Raw genomic sequence first — 14,021 nt, forward strand, 5'->3', positions numbered from 1 at the left:
AATTTAGTTTCTTTATTACCTTCAATCTAAAATCGTCAATTCAAAGGTTAAATCTGATTTTAAAAAATAGCTACAAAGTCCTGGTCTTATTAAAGATACAAACTTATTGTAGATTGTTAGAAATACAAGTTAATAATCAGCCATTTTTAAAGTACTGATATAATTATTGGGATAAGCCTTATTTAGTCCCCTGTATATGCTTTTAAATTCAAGCTTAAAACAAGTAATTAGTAACAAAGTTTGTCTAGTCACATATACCTGGGTAGTTCTAAATACTTCAGAGATCTGTGGAATATGGCATTTGTGACAATTAAAAAGTTTATATCAGACAGTGACTCCCAGATCCTAGCAGTGACCCAAGGTCCCCAAAGAAGATAATGGGATACCACAGTGTCTCCACCTGGATAATGATGATGCTGAGTACTGGACAAGGGGCCCCACTGCTACAGCCTGCTGCCTGGAACAAGCCCAGATTGAGGACACTGGAGAACTGATTGCACATTTTTGCCTATACAAAATAAGCTCAGCCTTTTCCATGTTCCTCTTCCACAGGTACCTCTCACCTTATGTTCTTGGTAAAGCCTGCTATTCTGATATCTCTGCCTCCAATGCTATGGATACCTGGATATGACTGTATATGGGCTGGTCTCTGTCATTTATAATAGTTTTGAAAGCTATTTGGTCTGTACTTAAAATAAAATTAATTTATCCTTCTGAGATCTCTGACAGTATTAATGGCTAGACTAGCTGTTAACTTGACAGCATCAAGAAAATTTGAAATATAAATATAGGTTAAAACAGTATAAATAAATAATTAAAATCTAATAATGTTTCAGATTTCTTTCCCCTTCTATATTATAGTTATAATAAGTTGATAGAGCAATGACTGCTTACTGTTTGGGTCACAAGCTGAGGATTTTAAATTTCTTTTGGTTGTCTTCTAATTATATGTTTACACACTTTTAACCCAAATCTGTTTTTTTGCTAGGACTCAAAGGTATGCATCTATTTTTACTGTTTTATAGATATTTATTACTTGCTTTTTCTATAATATGGATTTTAATATGGGCCTGAAAGTCTCAAATCTTCCTTTAAATATATAAATCTTAACCTCTGTTCCTAGTTTGAATTTGTCTCAACAGGTTTCCTCTTGGTTGGCAGACACAACCAAGCATTAATTGCTGACTACCTCTACTCCAAATAAATGTTGACCCTGGAAATGACAAAAACTGATGGACCAGTCTAGCCGATGTAAATCCTCCCTAGCTATTTAACAGAGTCCACAAACTAGAAGCTCCTTAAAAATAACCCATTGCCTAAATTTCCTCTTTGTTTTTGACTAGCATTTCCCCGCCGCTCCTACTACATTTCATCTTTGTTAGTTCTTGACGATGATGCTCCAAAGTTGACTGGAAGCAGTTGAAAGAATTACAAGATTACATCATCCTGTAATCCCTTGTTGAGATGCTAAGTCAAAAGAAAACTCCCTTACATAGAAAGGCTTTGTGCAGTTTTAGGAGAGGAATGCTGTTTTTACACTAACCATACAGAGGCAAGGTGGCCTAGGTCTTTAATCCCAGCACTTCCGACAGATGAGGATACTTTGATCTACATGGAAAATTCTGGGACCACTGGACTACATTTACACTGTCTCTTAAGGTCACCTTACCTGTAGTGGCTGAGTATTACAGGGGTCGAGTGGTGAAAGGCCATCTCTAAAGTGCTGTTAACTTTCTCCATACTAGAGACAATTTGCCCAAAGTTAAGGAAGAATTAGCCAAGCAGAAAAAAGAACTAGACTCTTCACAAGGATGGTTTGAGTTCTGGTTTAATAGCTTTCTTTGGATAACTACTCTTATTTCTGCTGTTATGGAATCTTTATTGGTTTTGTTGCTTATTTTGACTATTGGCCCAATGATAATCAACAGACTGGTAAAATTTGTAAAACAAAGACTTAATCCCATTCAATTTATGGTTCCATGTACTAATGCTAATGTATATTGTTCTGACTATTATTTTATTCCTAATGAAGATGAAATAGAATTTACAAGTTATTCTCATCAGGTTGAGGAACCTAGAGTTTGGGATTGAACTCCACTTAGAACTCCTTGGGGGGATGAAAGGCAAGAAAATATTCCATTTCTATGCTGGGCCCTATTGGGACCTTGAAGCCCCAGAATAGGCTGAAGGCTGCTGAAGAGCTATAGGATGCCTCCAGCCCCCAGGATAAGTTGAAGGCTGTAGGACCCCTCTCTAAGGGAAGTATTAACTAACAGAGAAACCTAAGTTACATAAAGTTGCAGACTGCAGTCCATTCCCCCACACAACTTCCCCTATCAGCTGGGAAATATTTCAAGCAACCCCTGCAGTTAGCACAGGGTCAGCAGATGTCTGTAGAATGTAACCAGAGGAATTATTGCTATCACACTTAGGTACTAACAGCCTATCAGGAATTAACAGCTGAGCTTTATCTCACCTTTAGCTAATTGTGATATAGGATAAGTAATTTTGTATTTTGGGACTGTAACTTGATCGATTTTGGTTTCTGTCTTTATAAACCCCTTACAAAAATAGAGAGGGTCCTTCTCCCTCCATCTGCTGTTTCAGACTGTGAGGCAGAGAACCTGTGCTAGCCCGTACTTAATAAATGAAATCTTGCTTTTGCATTCAGAAGTGTGGCTCTGTGATGGTCTTGGGGGTCCTTGGACTCAGGCACAACATTACTAGGAAAGTATTTTCCAATGAAAATTTAATGTTCTTGATTGTTTCCAGTACAAAGTAGCCTAGTTTGGTTCAGACACCTAATGATGATTAAGAAATGGAATTCTCCTTCAGGTGAGAGAATTATCCTCAGTCAGGGACAGACTCCATAAATACAACATGGTCAGTCCTTAGGCAATAAACATAAAAATAACAAAAACAAACTCAGCAGAGTGCATTTATGTATTTCAATATACCTGTTCATACATACTTATCAAGGGAGAAAATTGCAAGTGCAGTATGTGGAACAGAATGGAGGGAGAAAAAAAGATGGAATTGATACAATATATTTTAATTAAAATATATTGAAAATTTTTAAATAAAAAAGAGGGACTTGAGATATCACTCAGCAATTAAGAGCACTGAGTATTGTTACAGAGGATCCAGGTTCCATTTCCAGAACCCTGTAACTCCGCTTCCAGGCATCTCTGGCCTTCTTCTGGCCTCTGTAGGTACTCTGTACAGACACATTCAGGAAAAACATTATATAACTAGAATTTTAAAAAAGAAATAAGGAAAGGGAAAGAATGGATTTTTATACAGTGATTTCACAGGCTTGACACAGACAGAATGCAGGGTTAGTAAAAATGAGTTCTTTCTGGCCTTGCATGGCAACAACTGTGGTCTTCATCCTAGCTAGCCTGCTCAGAGAGAAAAGAAGTTAAAAGAGCTCATCATAGCCGTTCATCATCTAAGAGCATAGTATACAATGGTCTTAGGTGACGTTTTCTTAATATTGTCTGTATTTGTGTTCTCTGTCTTTTTATCTATGAGAATTGTGGCATCAGTACCACTTTTTTTTAGATCAAACATCAAGGTTGATATGTAGCATAGGTTCCTAAGCAATCTATTTTCACAACATTATTTCCTTAAATTTGGCTAAGACCTTTTGTTATTGTACATAGTAAACATGCCAGAGACATTTTGTTCCACTATTTTTATAATTTATATATGTTCCTGCATGACTTTGACATCCTAAAATAATGTCCCTAAACATCCCTTCTTTTACATTGTGAATATGTTCAGAAGTGGATTTGCTAACTTAGCATGCTTGAGAATAGGCACAATTCTACATGACATGTCCCAGCTCCCTAAGCAAAACCCCATTCTTCCCTTGTTTAGGAAAAGCATCGTTTGGAAATAACTCCCATGATTTCCTTGCCTCCTGCAGGTAAGAGATCAATCTCAGTTCTCTGCCTTGGCTGTTGTGATGACTCTTCTTGGTAGTCAAGCTGACTAACTCTGGAATTAACTAAAACCCAAAGAGTTTTGCCCACCATTGAGAGATTTTTCTTAAAGGTTTTTAAATTAAAGACAAATCTTTAAATCTGTATCATTTGAGTTGATCTTGTGTAGATCACATGATCATGCTGCACATAGATAACATAAGGATTTAGGACCCTGTGTGGCTGTGTAAGTTGCCTGAACACTTGATGGCACATACATGATTGTGGAACTGGGGAATGTTAGCACCTGCGGTGGCTATTTATTTTGCCAAAGCACTGGGTGGAGGAAATGATAACATTTCACCCTTTTCTTTATTATAAAAATAGGCAGGGGGAGTTAAGGGTTGCTGATGGGCATTCACAACCACGCGGTTGGTCCCACCCCCATTTCTGCCTTTCTCTGTGTGTTCAATCAGGGACAGCTCTTTTGTCTCGCCCCAACTTCTGTTTCCCCCCTTCCACTCAGCTCCTGCCTCCCAGATGCCAACCCCTGGGGGCTCCCTAGCATGGCCTATAGATGCTCATACTCTGATCTTGGCCTGGTCCATGAACAGTGCTCTAGTCACATCCCCTAAGCCCAGTGGCTTTGGCATATGATGGATGGGCTCTGGCGTAGGATTTGATGGGTCCTGTCCCCTAGGCCCTGGCACAGGTTGGGCACTCAGCCTTGTCAGCCACAGTGGCGGCACAAAGAACAAGGGCCTGGGGCAGACAGATCTCCGGTCCATGCTCAGTCCACTCTAGCTCCCCTGCTGCCCTCCCCCTTCCTGCTGCTTGCTGTTTCCCCACCAAACTTTACTGCACCAGAATTCTCCATAGCTGTTTCCTGGTCTCTGCTGCCTACACAGGGACTGAAAGAGGGGCTCAGCATTACCACCCCTCCTCCTTTGGAAACTGGGAACCTGATAATCACCCATGTGTGCACTAGAACTTTGGATACTTTCCCCTGAAATTTTCCATCCCCTTTGTAGTTTTTCTTCAATAGACCCAGGTCCTGGAACTGGGGTAAAATGACCTGCAGATGACCTGCAGGTATTTCTCCTTGCTCAATCAACACAGCAATCGCCATAGCAATGACCAATCATAGTTAGCTTACCATTGAACGAGCTAGTCACAACAGCTGACAAACGACTTCTGCACTTCCCTTTTGGTTCTGTGATTTTTCTCTTTAAAAGAAGCCTGTAATACCTGTAATAGCTTTTTGGGGTCCTTTTCCTCCCGAGGCAGAGGACCCTGACATGCCAGTCAAATTAAATTCCTCTTGCTTTTGCATCAACTGTGGTGTAAGGGTGGTCTCTTGGAGTTACCTCTCCTTGGTAAGTGGGCTTTATAGTCTAACAGGACCACTCTGGCATCTCCATTGCTGCCCCCTTCCCTGCTGACTCTCTACAACAATGCCATTCCCCCCACCTCATCCTTCGACTCTAAAACTCTGTAAATGCTTCTTCCTTATGATTCTGTTCCCTCTTGCAATGCTTAGTTAGATGACACAGGTTTCTAATGCTGTCCCATTTGTTTCTCTGTTAAAATAATGTGGCCACAATGTGTTTAAATAAGTGTGTAACAGTGTTTTTGTTATGTGAATTTAAGTTTTATGTACATGTGTGCGGCTAGATTACAATGGCTCCAAAAGTTTAGCTTATATGCCCAGTTTAAAATACCAGGTTCCTGGTTCTCAAGTGCCTTTATAGATCGGAGATTGTAGCATTTTAACAATAAGAGCTTCTCATACAGAGACATGCCAGCTTTTGCACCACCCTATGGCTTCTCCAAGAGGACAGAAGACCTGCTGTCTCCAGGCTTGCTCTGGGTTTGGCAAAGCCACCCATACGGAAGCAAAAGCAGCCTTTTACCACTCCATCTTTCTGGATGCTTTACCTGGGGAATGGATCTGCTCATCCTGCTTAGACAGGTAGATTAAATGTTCCCCCTCACAAGAAAAATCTTTGTGTCTTTTGCATTCAGCAGCTGATGGCAAGCACTGCTTCTAAAACTGATGTTCTCCAAGGATAAGGAGAAGATTTAGGATTGCCTCCTAGCCAAAAGCTGTCTCATTTTTGTTCATTTATTCCTCTCAGATCTGTCTAAAAGCATTTGACAGCTCAAGGTACAGCTCAAGGATTAACAGGTTTCAATCTTCAGAGGTTCAAAGTTCCCAATTTCTTTTAATTCTCTCCTAACCTTTTGCTATGGCACCAAAATATAAAATCTGTTCCAGTTCTCTTACAGGTACCTGAAAAGTCCTATTGCTAAATCAGAATTAGATCTGGTAAAATCCAGGGTTTCCAATTCCTTTAATTGTTTTACTACTGCTACACTAACCACAGCCAGTATCAAGCATATTTTACAGGCCTCTGCTGCTGCCTAAGGCAAGACCAACCTACAAAGTTCTTCCAGAAAAATGCCAAAAACACCTGCACCCGCTCCTAGGATTTCACCATTGATGCCAGTTCTCCTGGATCAAGGACACCTGCTAGCTCTCCAGGATCAAGGACACCTGCACCCGCTCCTGGGATTTCACCATTGGTACCAGCTCTCCTGGATCAAGGACACCTGCCAGTCAACTAAAATCTGATTTTATTTACTATTATGTCTCATCTCATGGCTAGCCCATTTCATAGGGCCAGTAATAACAATATCTTTTTCTGCTAGACACCTGTCTTCTTACCTCCCTCAAGAAACAGATACCTGGTGTTTACATACGCCCGCCTGCTGCTGGGAACCTGCAGCCACTTGGCTCTCACGGCACCGCTTGTATCACCGCTCCGGACTGGCAGCCGCCAGCATCTTGGGACTGGCTGCTCGGAACCCGCGTAGCTCTGCGCGGCTCCACCAGCCCACCCGGGACACTCCATATTTTTAAAAAACAACACCTGGAATCTCCAGGATGACAGTGATCAGGGTGCCTTTTAAGCCACATCTCCTGCTGAACATAAACCCACCAACTTTCAGCTCTCCCTCTCCCACATCATCCCATGCACACAGGAAGTAGCAAACTTGAGTCTATGCCATTTTTCCAAAGAGCCTAAAATGTTGGTCATAATTATCACCCCAACTTCCTGTCACCCACCCCTATATTCAAAGAGTCTGGAATGTTAAGTTGGGAGCATCACCCTAGACCCTGGCCTGGGAATTGTATGCTGGAGTGGTGAGTGTCAGGGTCATTCCCGGTGAAAGCAAAGATATCTTGAGATTGAGAGCTGAGATGAATAGAGAAAAAGTCACCCTTGAGATGCAGAATTGAGAAGTGGGAGGTTTCTGGAGGGATAGTGGAAAGAAGTGTGTAAGGATCAAACACTACAGGATAAAGATGGACCACTGCAGGTCTTGAACCAGGTGATAAGATTCTGTTCGGCTTTTGAACTGCAAGTATAGGGTTGTTAAAATTAGAAGAGGTGGGGTGAAGTAGCTTTTTTCTTAGAAGGCCAAAGATGACAGGCTTAAGTCCCCTAAGGCTCTGGAGTGAAAGTGGGTACTGTGCTTGGATATTGTACCTGGTAGTCCTGTAATTGGATGACAATGGGAAAATGGTGTTTAGTAACAAAAGCTTGTGGGTGTCCCGGACTGGGGGTCCACCTGAGAGACTGGCAAAGGAAATGACATGTTGGAGCTGTTAGGATGAAATGGAGAGAAGTTGCTAGTGAGCTTGGGGTCAAGCAAATGAAATAGAAGCTCCCACTTCAGCTAAAAAATTTCTTCCCATAAGAGGTATAGGGCAGGTTGGCATGACCAAAAGTGAATGAGTGAGAGGAATACCCCTAAAACTAAGATTGAGTGGTGTGGTCTTATGAGGTAGAACTGTCCCCCTGCTTCGACAATAGGGAAATTAGAAGGAGAAGTAAGTCCCCAAAACTCCCTCAGTATCGAGTATGTGCTCTGGTGTCCAACAGAAAGGAGATGGACCATCCTGATACTGTGATATTCACCCATGGTTCCCTATTACAGATATTAGTTGTGGTTGGGCCATGGGAGCCCAGGCAGCCTCAATCATTTATGGCCACACCTAGAAGGTCAGTTTTGGAGTTATCTGGATCTGATGCCTCCATGCCATCAAGACAATTGATTGCCCAATGCCCTTCCCTATGGTACTTCAGACACGGACTCAGAGACTGATAAAAGGGATAAGACATGCCTGGTCCCAGTGCACATTTTCTCCACATTTAAAACATGGGCCTGGTAGCCCTCGAGCCCTGAGGGAGCAAGGGAGTGGCACAGGAAGAATACTTAGTCACTTCAGCCATCCCAACCCAAATTCCTAATCCAGGGGCTATATAAGCTGCAACCATGATGCTAATAAATGGAGACTTTGACAAGAGAATTTTGCTTGGCCTCCTTCCTCTCTCCTGCCCATGTCTTTTCAGATAGTGCCTCTCCAGGACCCTGGAATAACTGACCTGCCAGGTGGGTTACAACCTCTAGACTAACTGACCCACCAGGGCAGTCTACACACATGCCACCAAGCAACAAACAATCACCCCAGGGGATTACAGAAGTTGGCAAGCAGCGTGTCCACTTGTCCTCTGGCTCTCTGCATAAGCATGGCAAACTCTGTTGTAATGGGGATTTAACAAAAAACTGCTCAGTCTACACAAGTCAGGTGGGCAGAGACAGTCCAGGCCCACAGAATGACTTGGCAGTACACCCAGGCAGTTTAAATCCACATGGGCACCAAGTGTCGCAGTAAACCTACCAGGTGAAGCAGTAAGTGGACACTTAAAAGAGAAAGATAGTTTCTATGTTAGGGCTCAGATAGGGAAAGATAGTTTCTATGTTGGGCCGATGGGCACTGACAGTAAACTCACAAATCAGGATTCTCTGCTTGAACGGTGGGTGGAGATCTAATCCAAATAATCCAAATGAGCAATTGACAACAAGGAGCAAGGGGAAGGAGAAAAGGGATGAACACAGGTTCTACACCTGCATATAGAGTATAAGATGCCATGCCCCATTAGGCAGGTAATTACAAGCCTGTAGGTCTTCCTATAGCACTATACTCAAATCACATGGGCTTTAGACAACCCTTGACAGCCTCAGGAATTATCAGAGAGTGCTAAGTTGAAGCACTCATTATCTGCTTTAGCTTGCTCTGTTAAAGCTTTCTGTTGTTCTGAAGCTTTCTGATTGCAGAATTTACATGCCTTTATTCTGGAAAATATTGCCCATCCAAAATGTAAAAAATAAATACTGTTATTTAGAACATCATCTGATTGAATTCTCTGAGTACCTGCTGCAAATGATCAATGCACAAAGGCAATGTTCAGGCTCTCAGACAATGTACTGAGCATTCCTTCAGAGGTAGTCCCTGAATTCCATGTGCAGGACTATCCTGGAGGATTCTACTCCTGTACATGCTCATCTGTAATCACAGAAGGAGGAGCCAGTAACAGGACACTATGAGGAGTAAGTGACCAAGAATGAGGGCCCAGCATTATGTGGCTCTTAGGACTTATTCTGTCCACATTCTGTCCATCTGCTGAGATCCCAGATTCAGCTCTATGGAAGAAAAGATGCTTTGGTTTCTTCTGCATAAAAGAAGTGACATTCTTGGAAATAAACTACTATTGGTTAAACTGTTAAGAAATAGAAGGGCAGTGTGGGCAGCTGTAAGGGTGGTTATACATGATTAATTTGTTGTGACTCAGATCAGTCTAGCAGAGAGTTTATTTCTTCCTTTCTGAAGACTCCTTCCATTGAATTACCTTGACCCTTTCAAGACATTTGGCTATTTCCAAAATTCTCAAGTATGAGAGCCAGTTGCGCCTGAGTTTTGCTTCTTCACACATCTCATTTGGTAATATGCAATAAAACCAGAAGGAGGTTCTTGATAGCAGCTTAGTGCAGGAAATTGAGCCAATTCTTTTCAAATGACTCCCTTTGTGAGTCATTAATATGTTGATATAATATATTGATAAAGTTATCTGGAATGTAGTCAGATGTACTGCTTAGGACCACATAAACCTACACACAGAAAATGCAATCACATCCTGATATTTTCTGGAGATTGAATTTGCAGCTTGATGTGCCTGAAGAAAATAGGGAGGTTCAATTTTTTTTTGTCATGGGATGTTATGGGGCTATACTGGTAGTTTGGTCACTTTGATATTACTTTTATAAAACATCATGAACAAGGCAACTCATAAAGCCATAAATTTAATTTGGCTTATAGTTTTAGAGGGTTAGTGTAGGTGGAGACTGTTTGTTCATTTTTGCCTCTGAGATCCAAAATAATCAAACAGAAACTGTACAAATTGAAACACTGCTTGTCATATTAACTTAGGCATTTAACTAGCTAACTCTTACATCTTAAACTAACCATTTCCATTATTTTGTATTTTACCCATGAGTCTTGTGGTTTACAGATAAGGATCTGGGTGTCTCTCTCTCCTTTGATGGCTACATGGCATCTTCTTGACTCTGCCTACTTTTCTCCCCTATCTATGCTTGGATTTTCAACCTTGCTATATTCTGTCCTGTCAAGGCCCGGAGCACCTTCTTTATTCATTAACAAGTTAAAACAACACATACACAGTAGAAGATTCCATGTTATCTCCCCTTTTCTGTCTAATTAAAAAGGAAGCTTCTAACTTCTACTTAGTACAATTACATAAAACAAAACAGGTATCAAGCAAGACTTTACACTTATAATATGTAGGAAATTTACATTTAGCAAATTAATGAAAATACTTTATCATCTGTCCTATCTTTGTAAGTATAAAATTTGATAAGTCACAAGGAAATAGAAGCTGTCATCAAAAACCTCCCAACCAAAAAAAAAAAGCCCAGCACCAGATGGTTTTAGTGCAAGAATTCTACTAGAACTTCCAAGAAGAGCTAAGACCAATACTTCCATATAATAGAATCAGAAGAGTCATTGCAAAACTCTTTTTATGAAGCTACAGTTTCCAGATACCAAAATCACACAAAGACTCAAACAAGAAAGAGAATTAGAGACCAAATCACTCATGAACTTCAATGCAAAAATTCTCAATAAAATACTGGCAAACCGAATCCAAGAACATATCAAAAAATTATACATTATGATCCAGTAGGCTTCATCCAAGAGATGCAGGGCTGCTTCAACATACAAAAATCTATCAATGTAATCCATTATATAAATAAACTGAAAGAAAAAATGATATGATCATTTCATTAGATGCTGAAAAAGCATTTGATAAAATTCAACACCCAATTATGACAAAGGTCTTGGAGAGATTAGCGATACAAGGATCATATCTAAATATAAAAAAAGCAATATACAGCAACCAGAAAGCTAACATCAAATTAAATGAAGAGAAACTCAAACTGATTCCACTAAAATCTGTCCTACAATACCACAAAGTCAAGGCAAGAAGGAATGAGAAGTGTCAGAATATGAGAATCAGAGTTACTGAGAAAACAGGCTGAAGTAATACAGATACAAGGGGGAGTACCCTCAGGCTATTACAGAAACAGTCATGTAAACAAGCAAGGCTTTCTGGAGATTGGAGCTCTGTGATACGATGTTAGTTACTTTGTCTTACCAAATTTGAACTTCTGACTTCTAAAGCATGAAATGAAAGGTTCCTGTTGTGTCAAACCATTAACTTTATAATCATCTGTTAACCATCCTTAAAATTAGGATAATGCTGGGCTAGAGAGATAGTTAAAGGATTAAGGGAAGTGCCTTCTCTTCCAGACCAACTAGGATCAACACCAGCACAACTATCTGTAACTACAGTTTTAGTGTTCTGTCTACTCCACCCACCTATGTTCTGACCTATCAGGCCAAGCAGTTTCTTTATTAATTAACCAATGAAAGCAACAGATAGATAGAAGACACACCTACATCATTTCCCCTTTTTCTTTTTAAACAAAAAGGAAAGGCTCTCACTTTAACATAGTAAAATTACATATAATAATCAGTTATAAAGCAAGAATTACAGTTACAATATTTGTATCTATTTTATCTTTTATCATAACTAAGGAAAACTATAAATATAACTAACCATTCTTCACCTCCATCAAAGACTCCAGAAGGATATAATATTGCCTAAGTAAACAAGAAATAAGCAACTTTCAAAACTCTAGAAATGACAGAGACATCTCGCTGCCTGGACAGTCACCCAAAGTTCTTCTGTATTGTTGGGGCATCCATCTTCAGCCTACAGGCCCATAGTATCCAGTGGACATTTCCATGACGCAGGAAATTTTAAAGGCAGTTCCGTCACTATCTGCTGTCTGCAGAATGTCTCATAGACTCTTTCATGAGTCAGAAACCCCAAAGAAACATATAACCTTTAGGCAAGTTCAGCAGTCCTCTTTCTGCAGGTTCTTTGTGTCCAGTTTATGCAATAATCAAGGCAAGAGCAGTTTCTTGCCCAAATGGCTAACCAACTCCATAAGGAGCCTCTTCAATGCCCATCCTCCTCTTCAAGTAGCTGGTGCTGCCAGGAGCAGATGTGTCTCATTGTCATGAAAACCCTAAGTTATTTAAACATTAAATGCCATATACTGTAGTCTTTGAAAGATATGAAGAATGCCTATCTAACTGAAATATATCTCTATATATCTAGAAAATCTAACTAATATGACTACAAGCTTGACTATTATTGATGATTATCCATTAACAACTTATATTTCCTAATTATACATTACATTTTTAAATGAACTACACAATCACAATACCTTAATCAATATCAGAAATACATATACATATAACAAAATTGACCTTAAACTTGTATCAATAAGTCAAGATTTATACCAATGCAAATTATTCATACCTATATCATATCCCCCTTTAAATGTAAAATAACATTTATAAACAATATTTGGGAACATGGGCACAGTTACTTCTCTCCAACCTGCTTCGTGCTGAATGGGGGTGCTGTTAATCAGATCTTTCATGGTATAACCTGTGTGCCACGTTCATCTCAGTTGGGAATTGAGTGAAGTAATTTTTTGAGGGTGTTCACAGCAACATTTCAGGAGGCATGGTCTATTGTACCATATTGGGATAGAAGGAATCCACTACCTATACCTAGCACTTGTATTCATATCTCATTGGTCTAAAAAAGTATATAATAATACTATATTATTATGCCAAAAGTGTTACATGTTGGTTGCATAGAAAGTGAAAGTCAGGCAGATATTGAATGATCCATGAGAATTACAAACAGAATAGTGGCTTCAATCAGAATCCAGCCAAGTTTTCAATGTCTCTATAATTCAGTTCGCTCATCTGTGCTACATCCTTGTGTTAAGAGGCCCAAGTGTAGGGAACTGTGATCACCTCTTGCTGAACTCTAGTAAGTAACAGTACTTTATCATAAACTAGAGGAGCTTTGTGTTCCTGTCATGATGAGTATTAACTGTTGTTTCCTTCAGGAGCAGCTACTGGGAACTAAAGGTGATTCAGGCCGAGAAATCAGTTTTTCTTGCAGTTGGTGACTCAGTCATTCTGAACTGCACTGTGACCTCTCTGCTCCCTTTGGGGCCCATTAAGAGGCATCGAGTAAAATCAGCACCTAATATGTGATTTCACAGGATACCTGTTTCCCAGAATCACAAATCTTACAGATACTACAAAGAGAAAAAAAACTTAACTTTTCCATCCACATCAGCAATGTTACTCCTGCTGATGCTGATACCTACTACTGTGTGAAGTTCCAAAAATTAGACTCTGACAAGGAGATTCAGTCTGAGGGAGGCACCAAGTTGTATGTGCTTGGTGAGTATTGCATGGTACTTGGTAAGTACTCATCCTTGATATCTCCAACAAGTCAAAATATATCCAAGATTCTGTGAGAAAGAAGGAAAAAGAAAGACTGTAAGTGACCCTCATGTTCATAGGGTGACTTTACCTGAACTCTGGGCCAAGGAAGCTGATCTTCAGACATGCTATTTGCCAGAGATCTGCTAAATGGAGATAAATCCATACACTTGTGTGCCTGCCCGGCAGTGTTACCTATCTCTATCTGTTCCAGTTTAGTGACTGCATAAATATCCCTGAGCACTTACTACCTTGCCCATGACAGGGTCAGACAATGCCTACTATCT

The sequence above is a fragment of the Microtus oregoni genome, unplaced genomic scaffold, assembly GCF_018167655.1.
Source record: "Microtus oregoni isolate MIOR12 unplaced genomic scaffold, Mior012 000034F_ref0000314, whole genome shotgun sequence".
Taxonomy (NCBI): Eukaryota; Metazoa; Chordata; class Mammalia; order Rodentia; family Cricetidae; genus Microtus; species Microtus oregoni.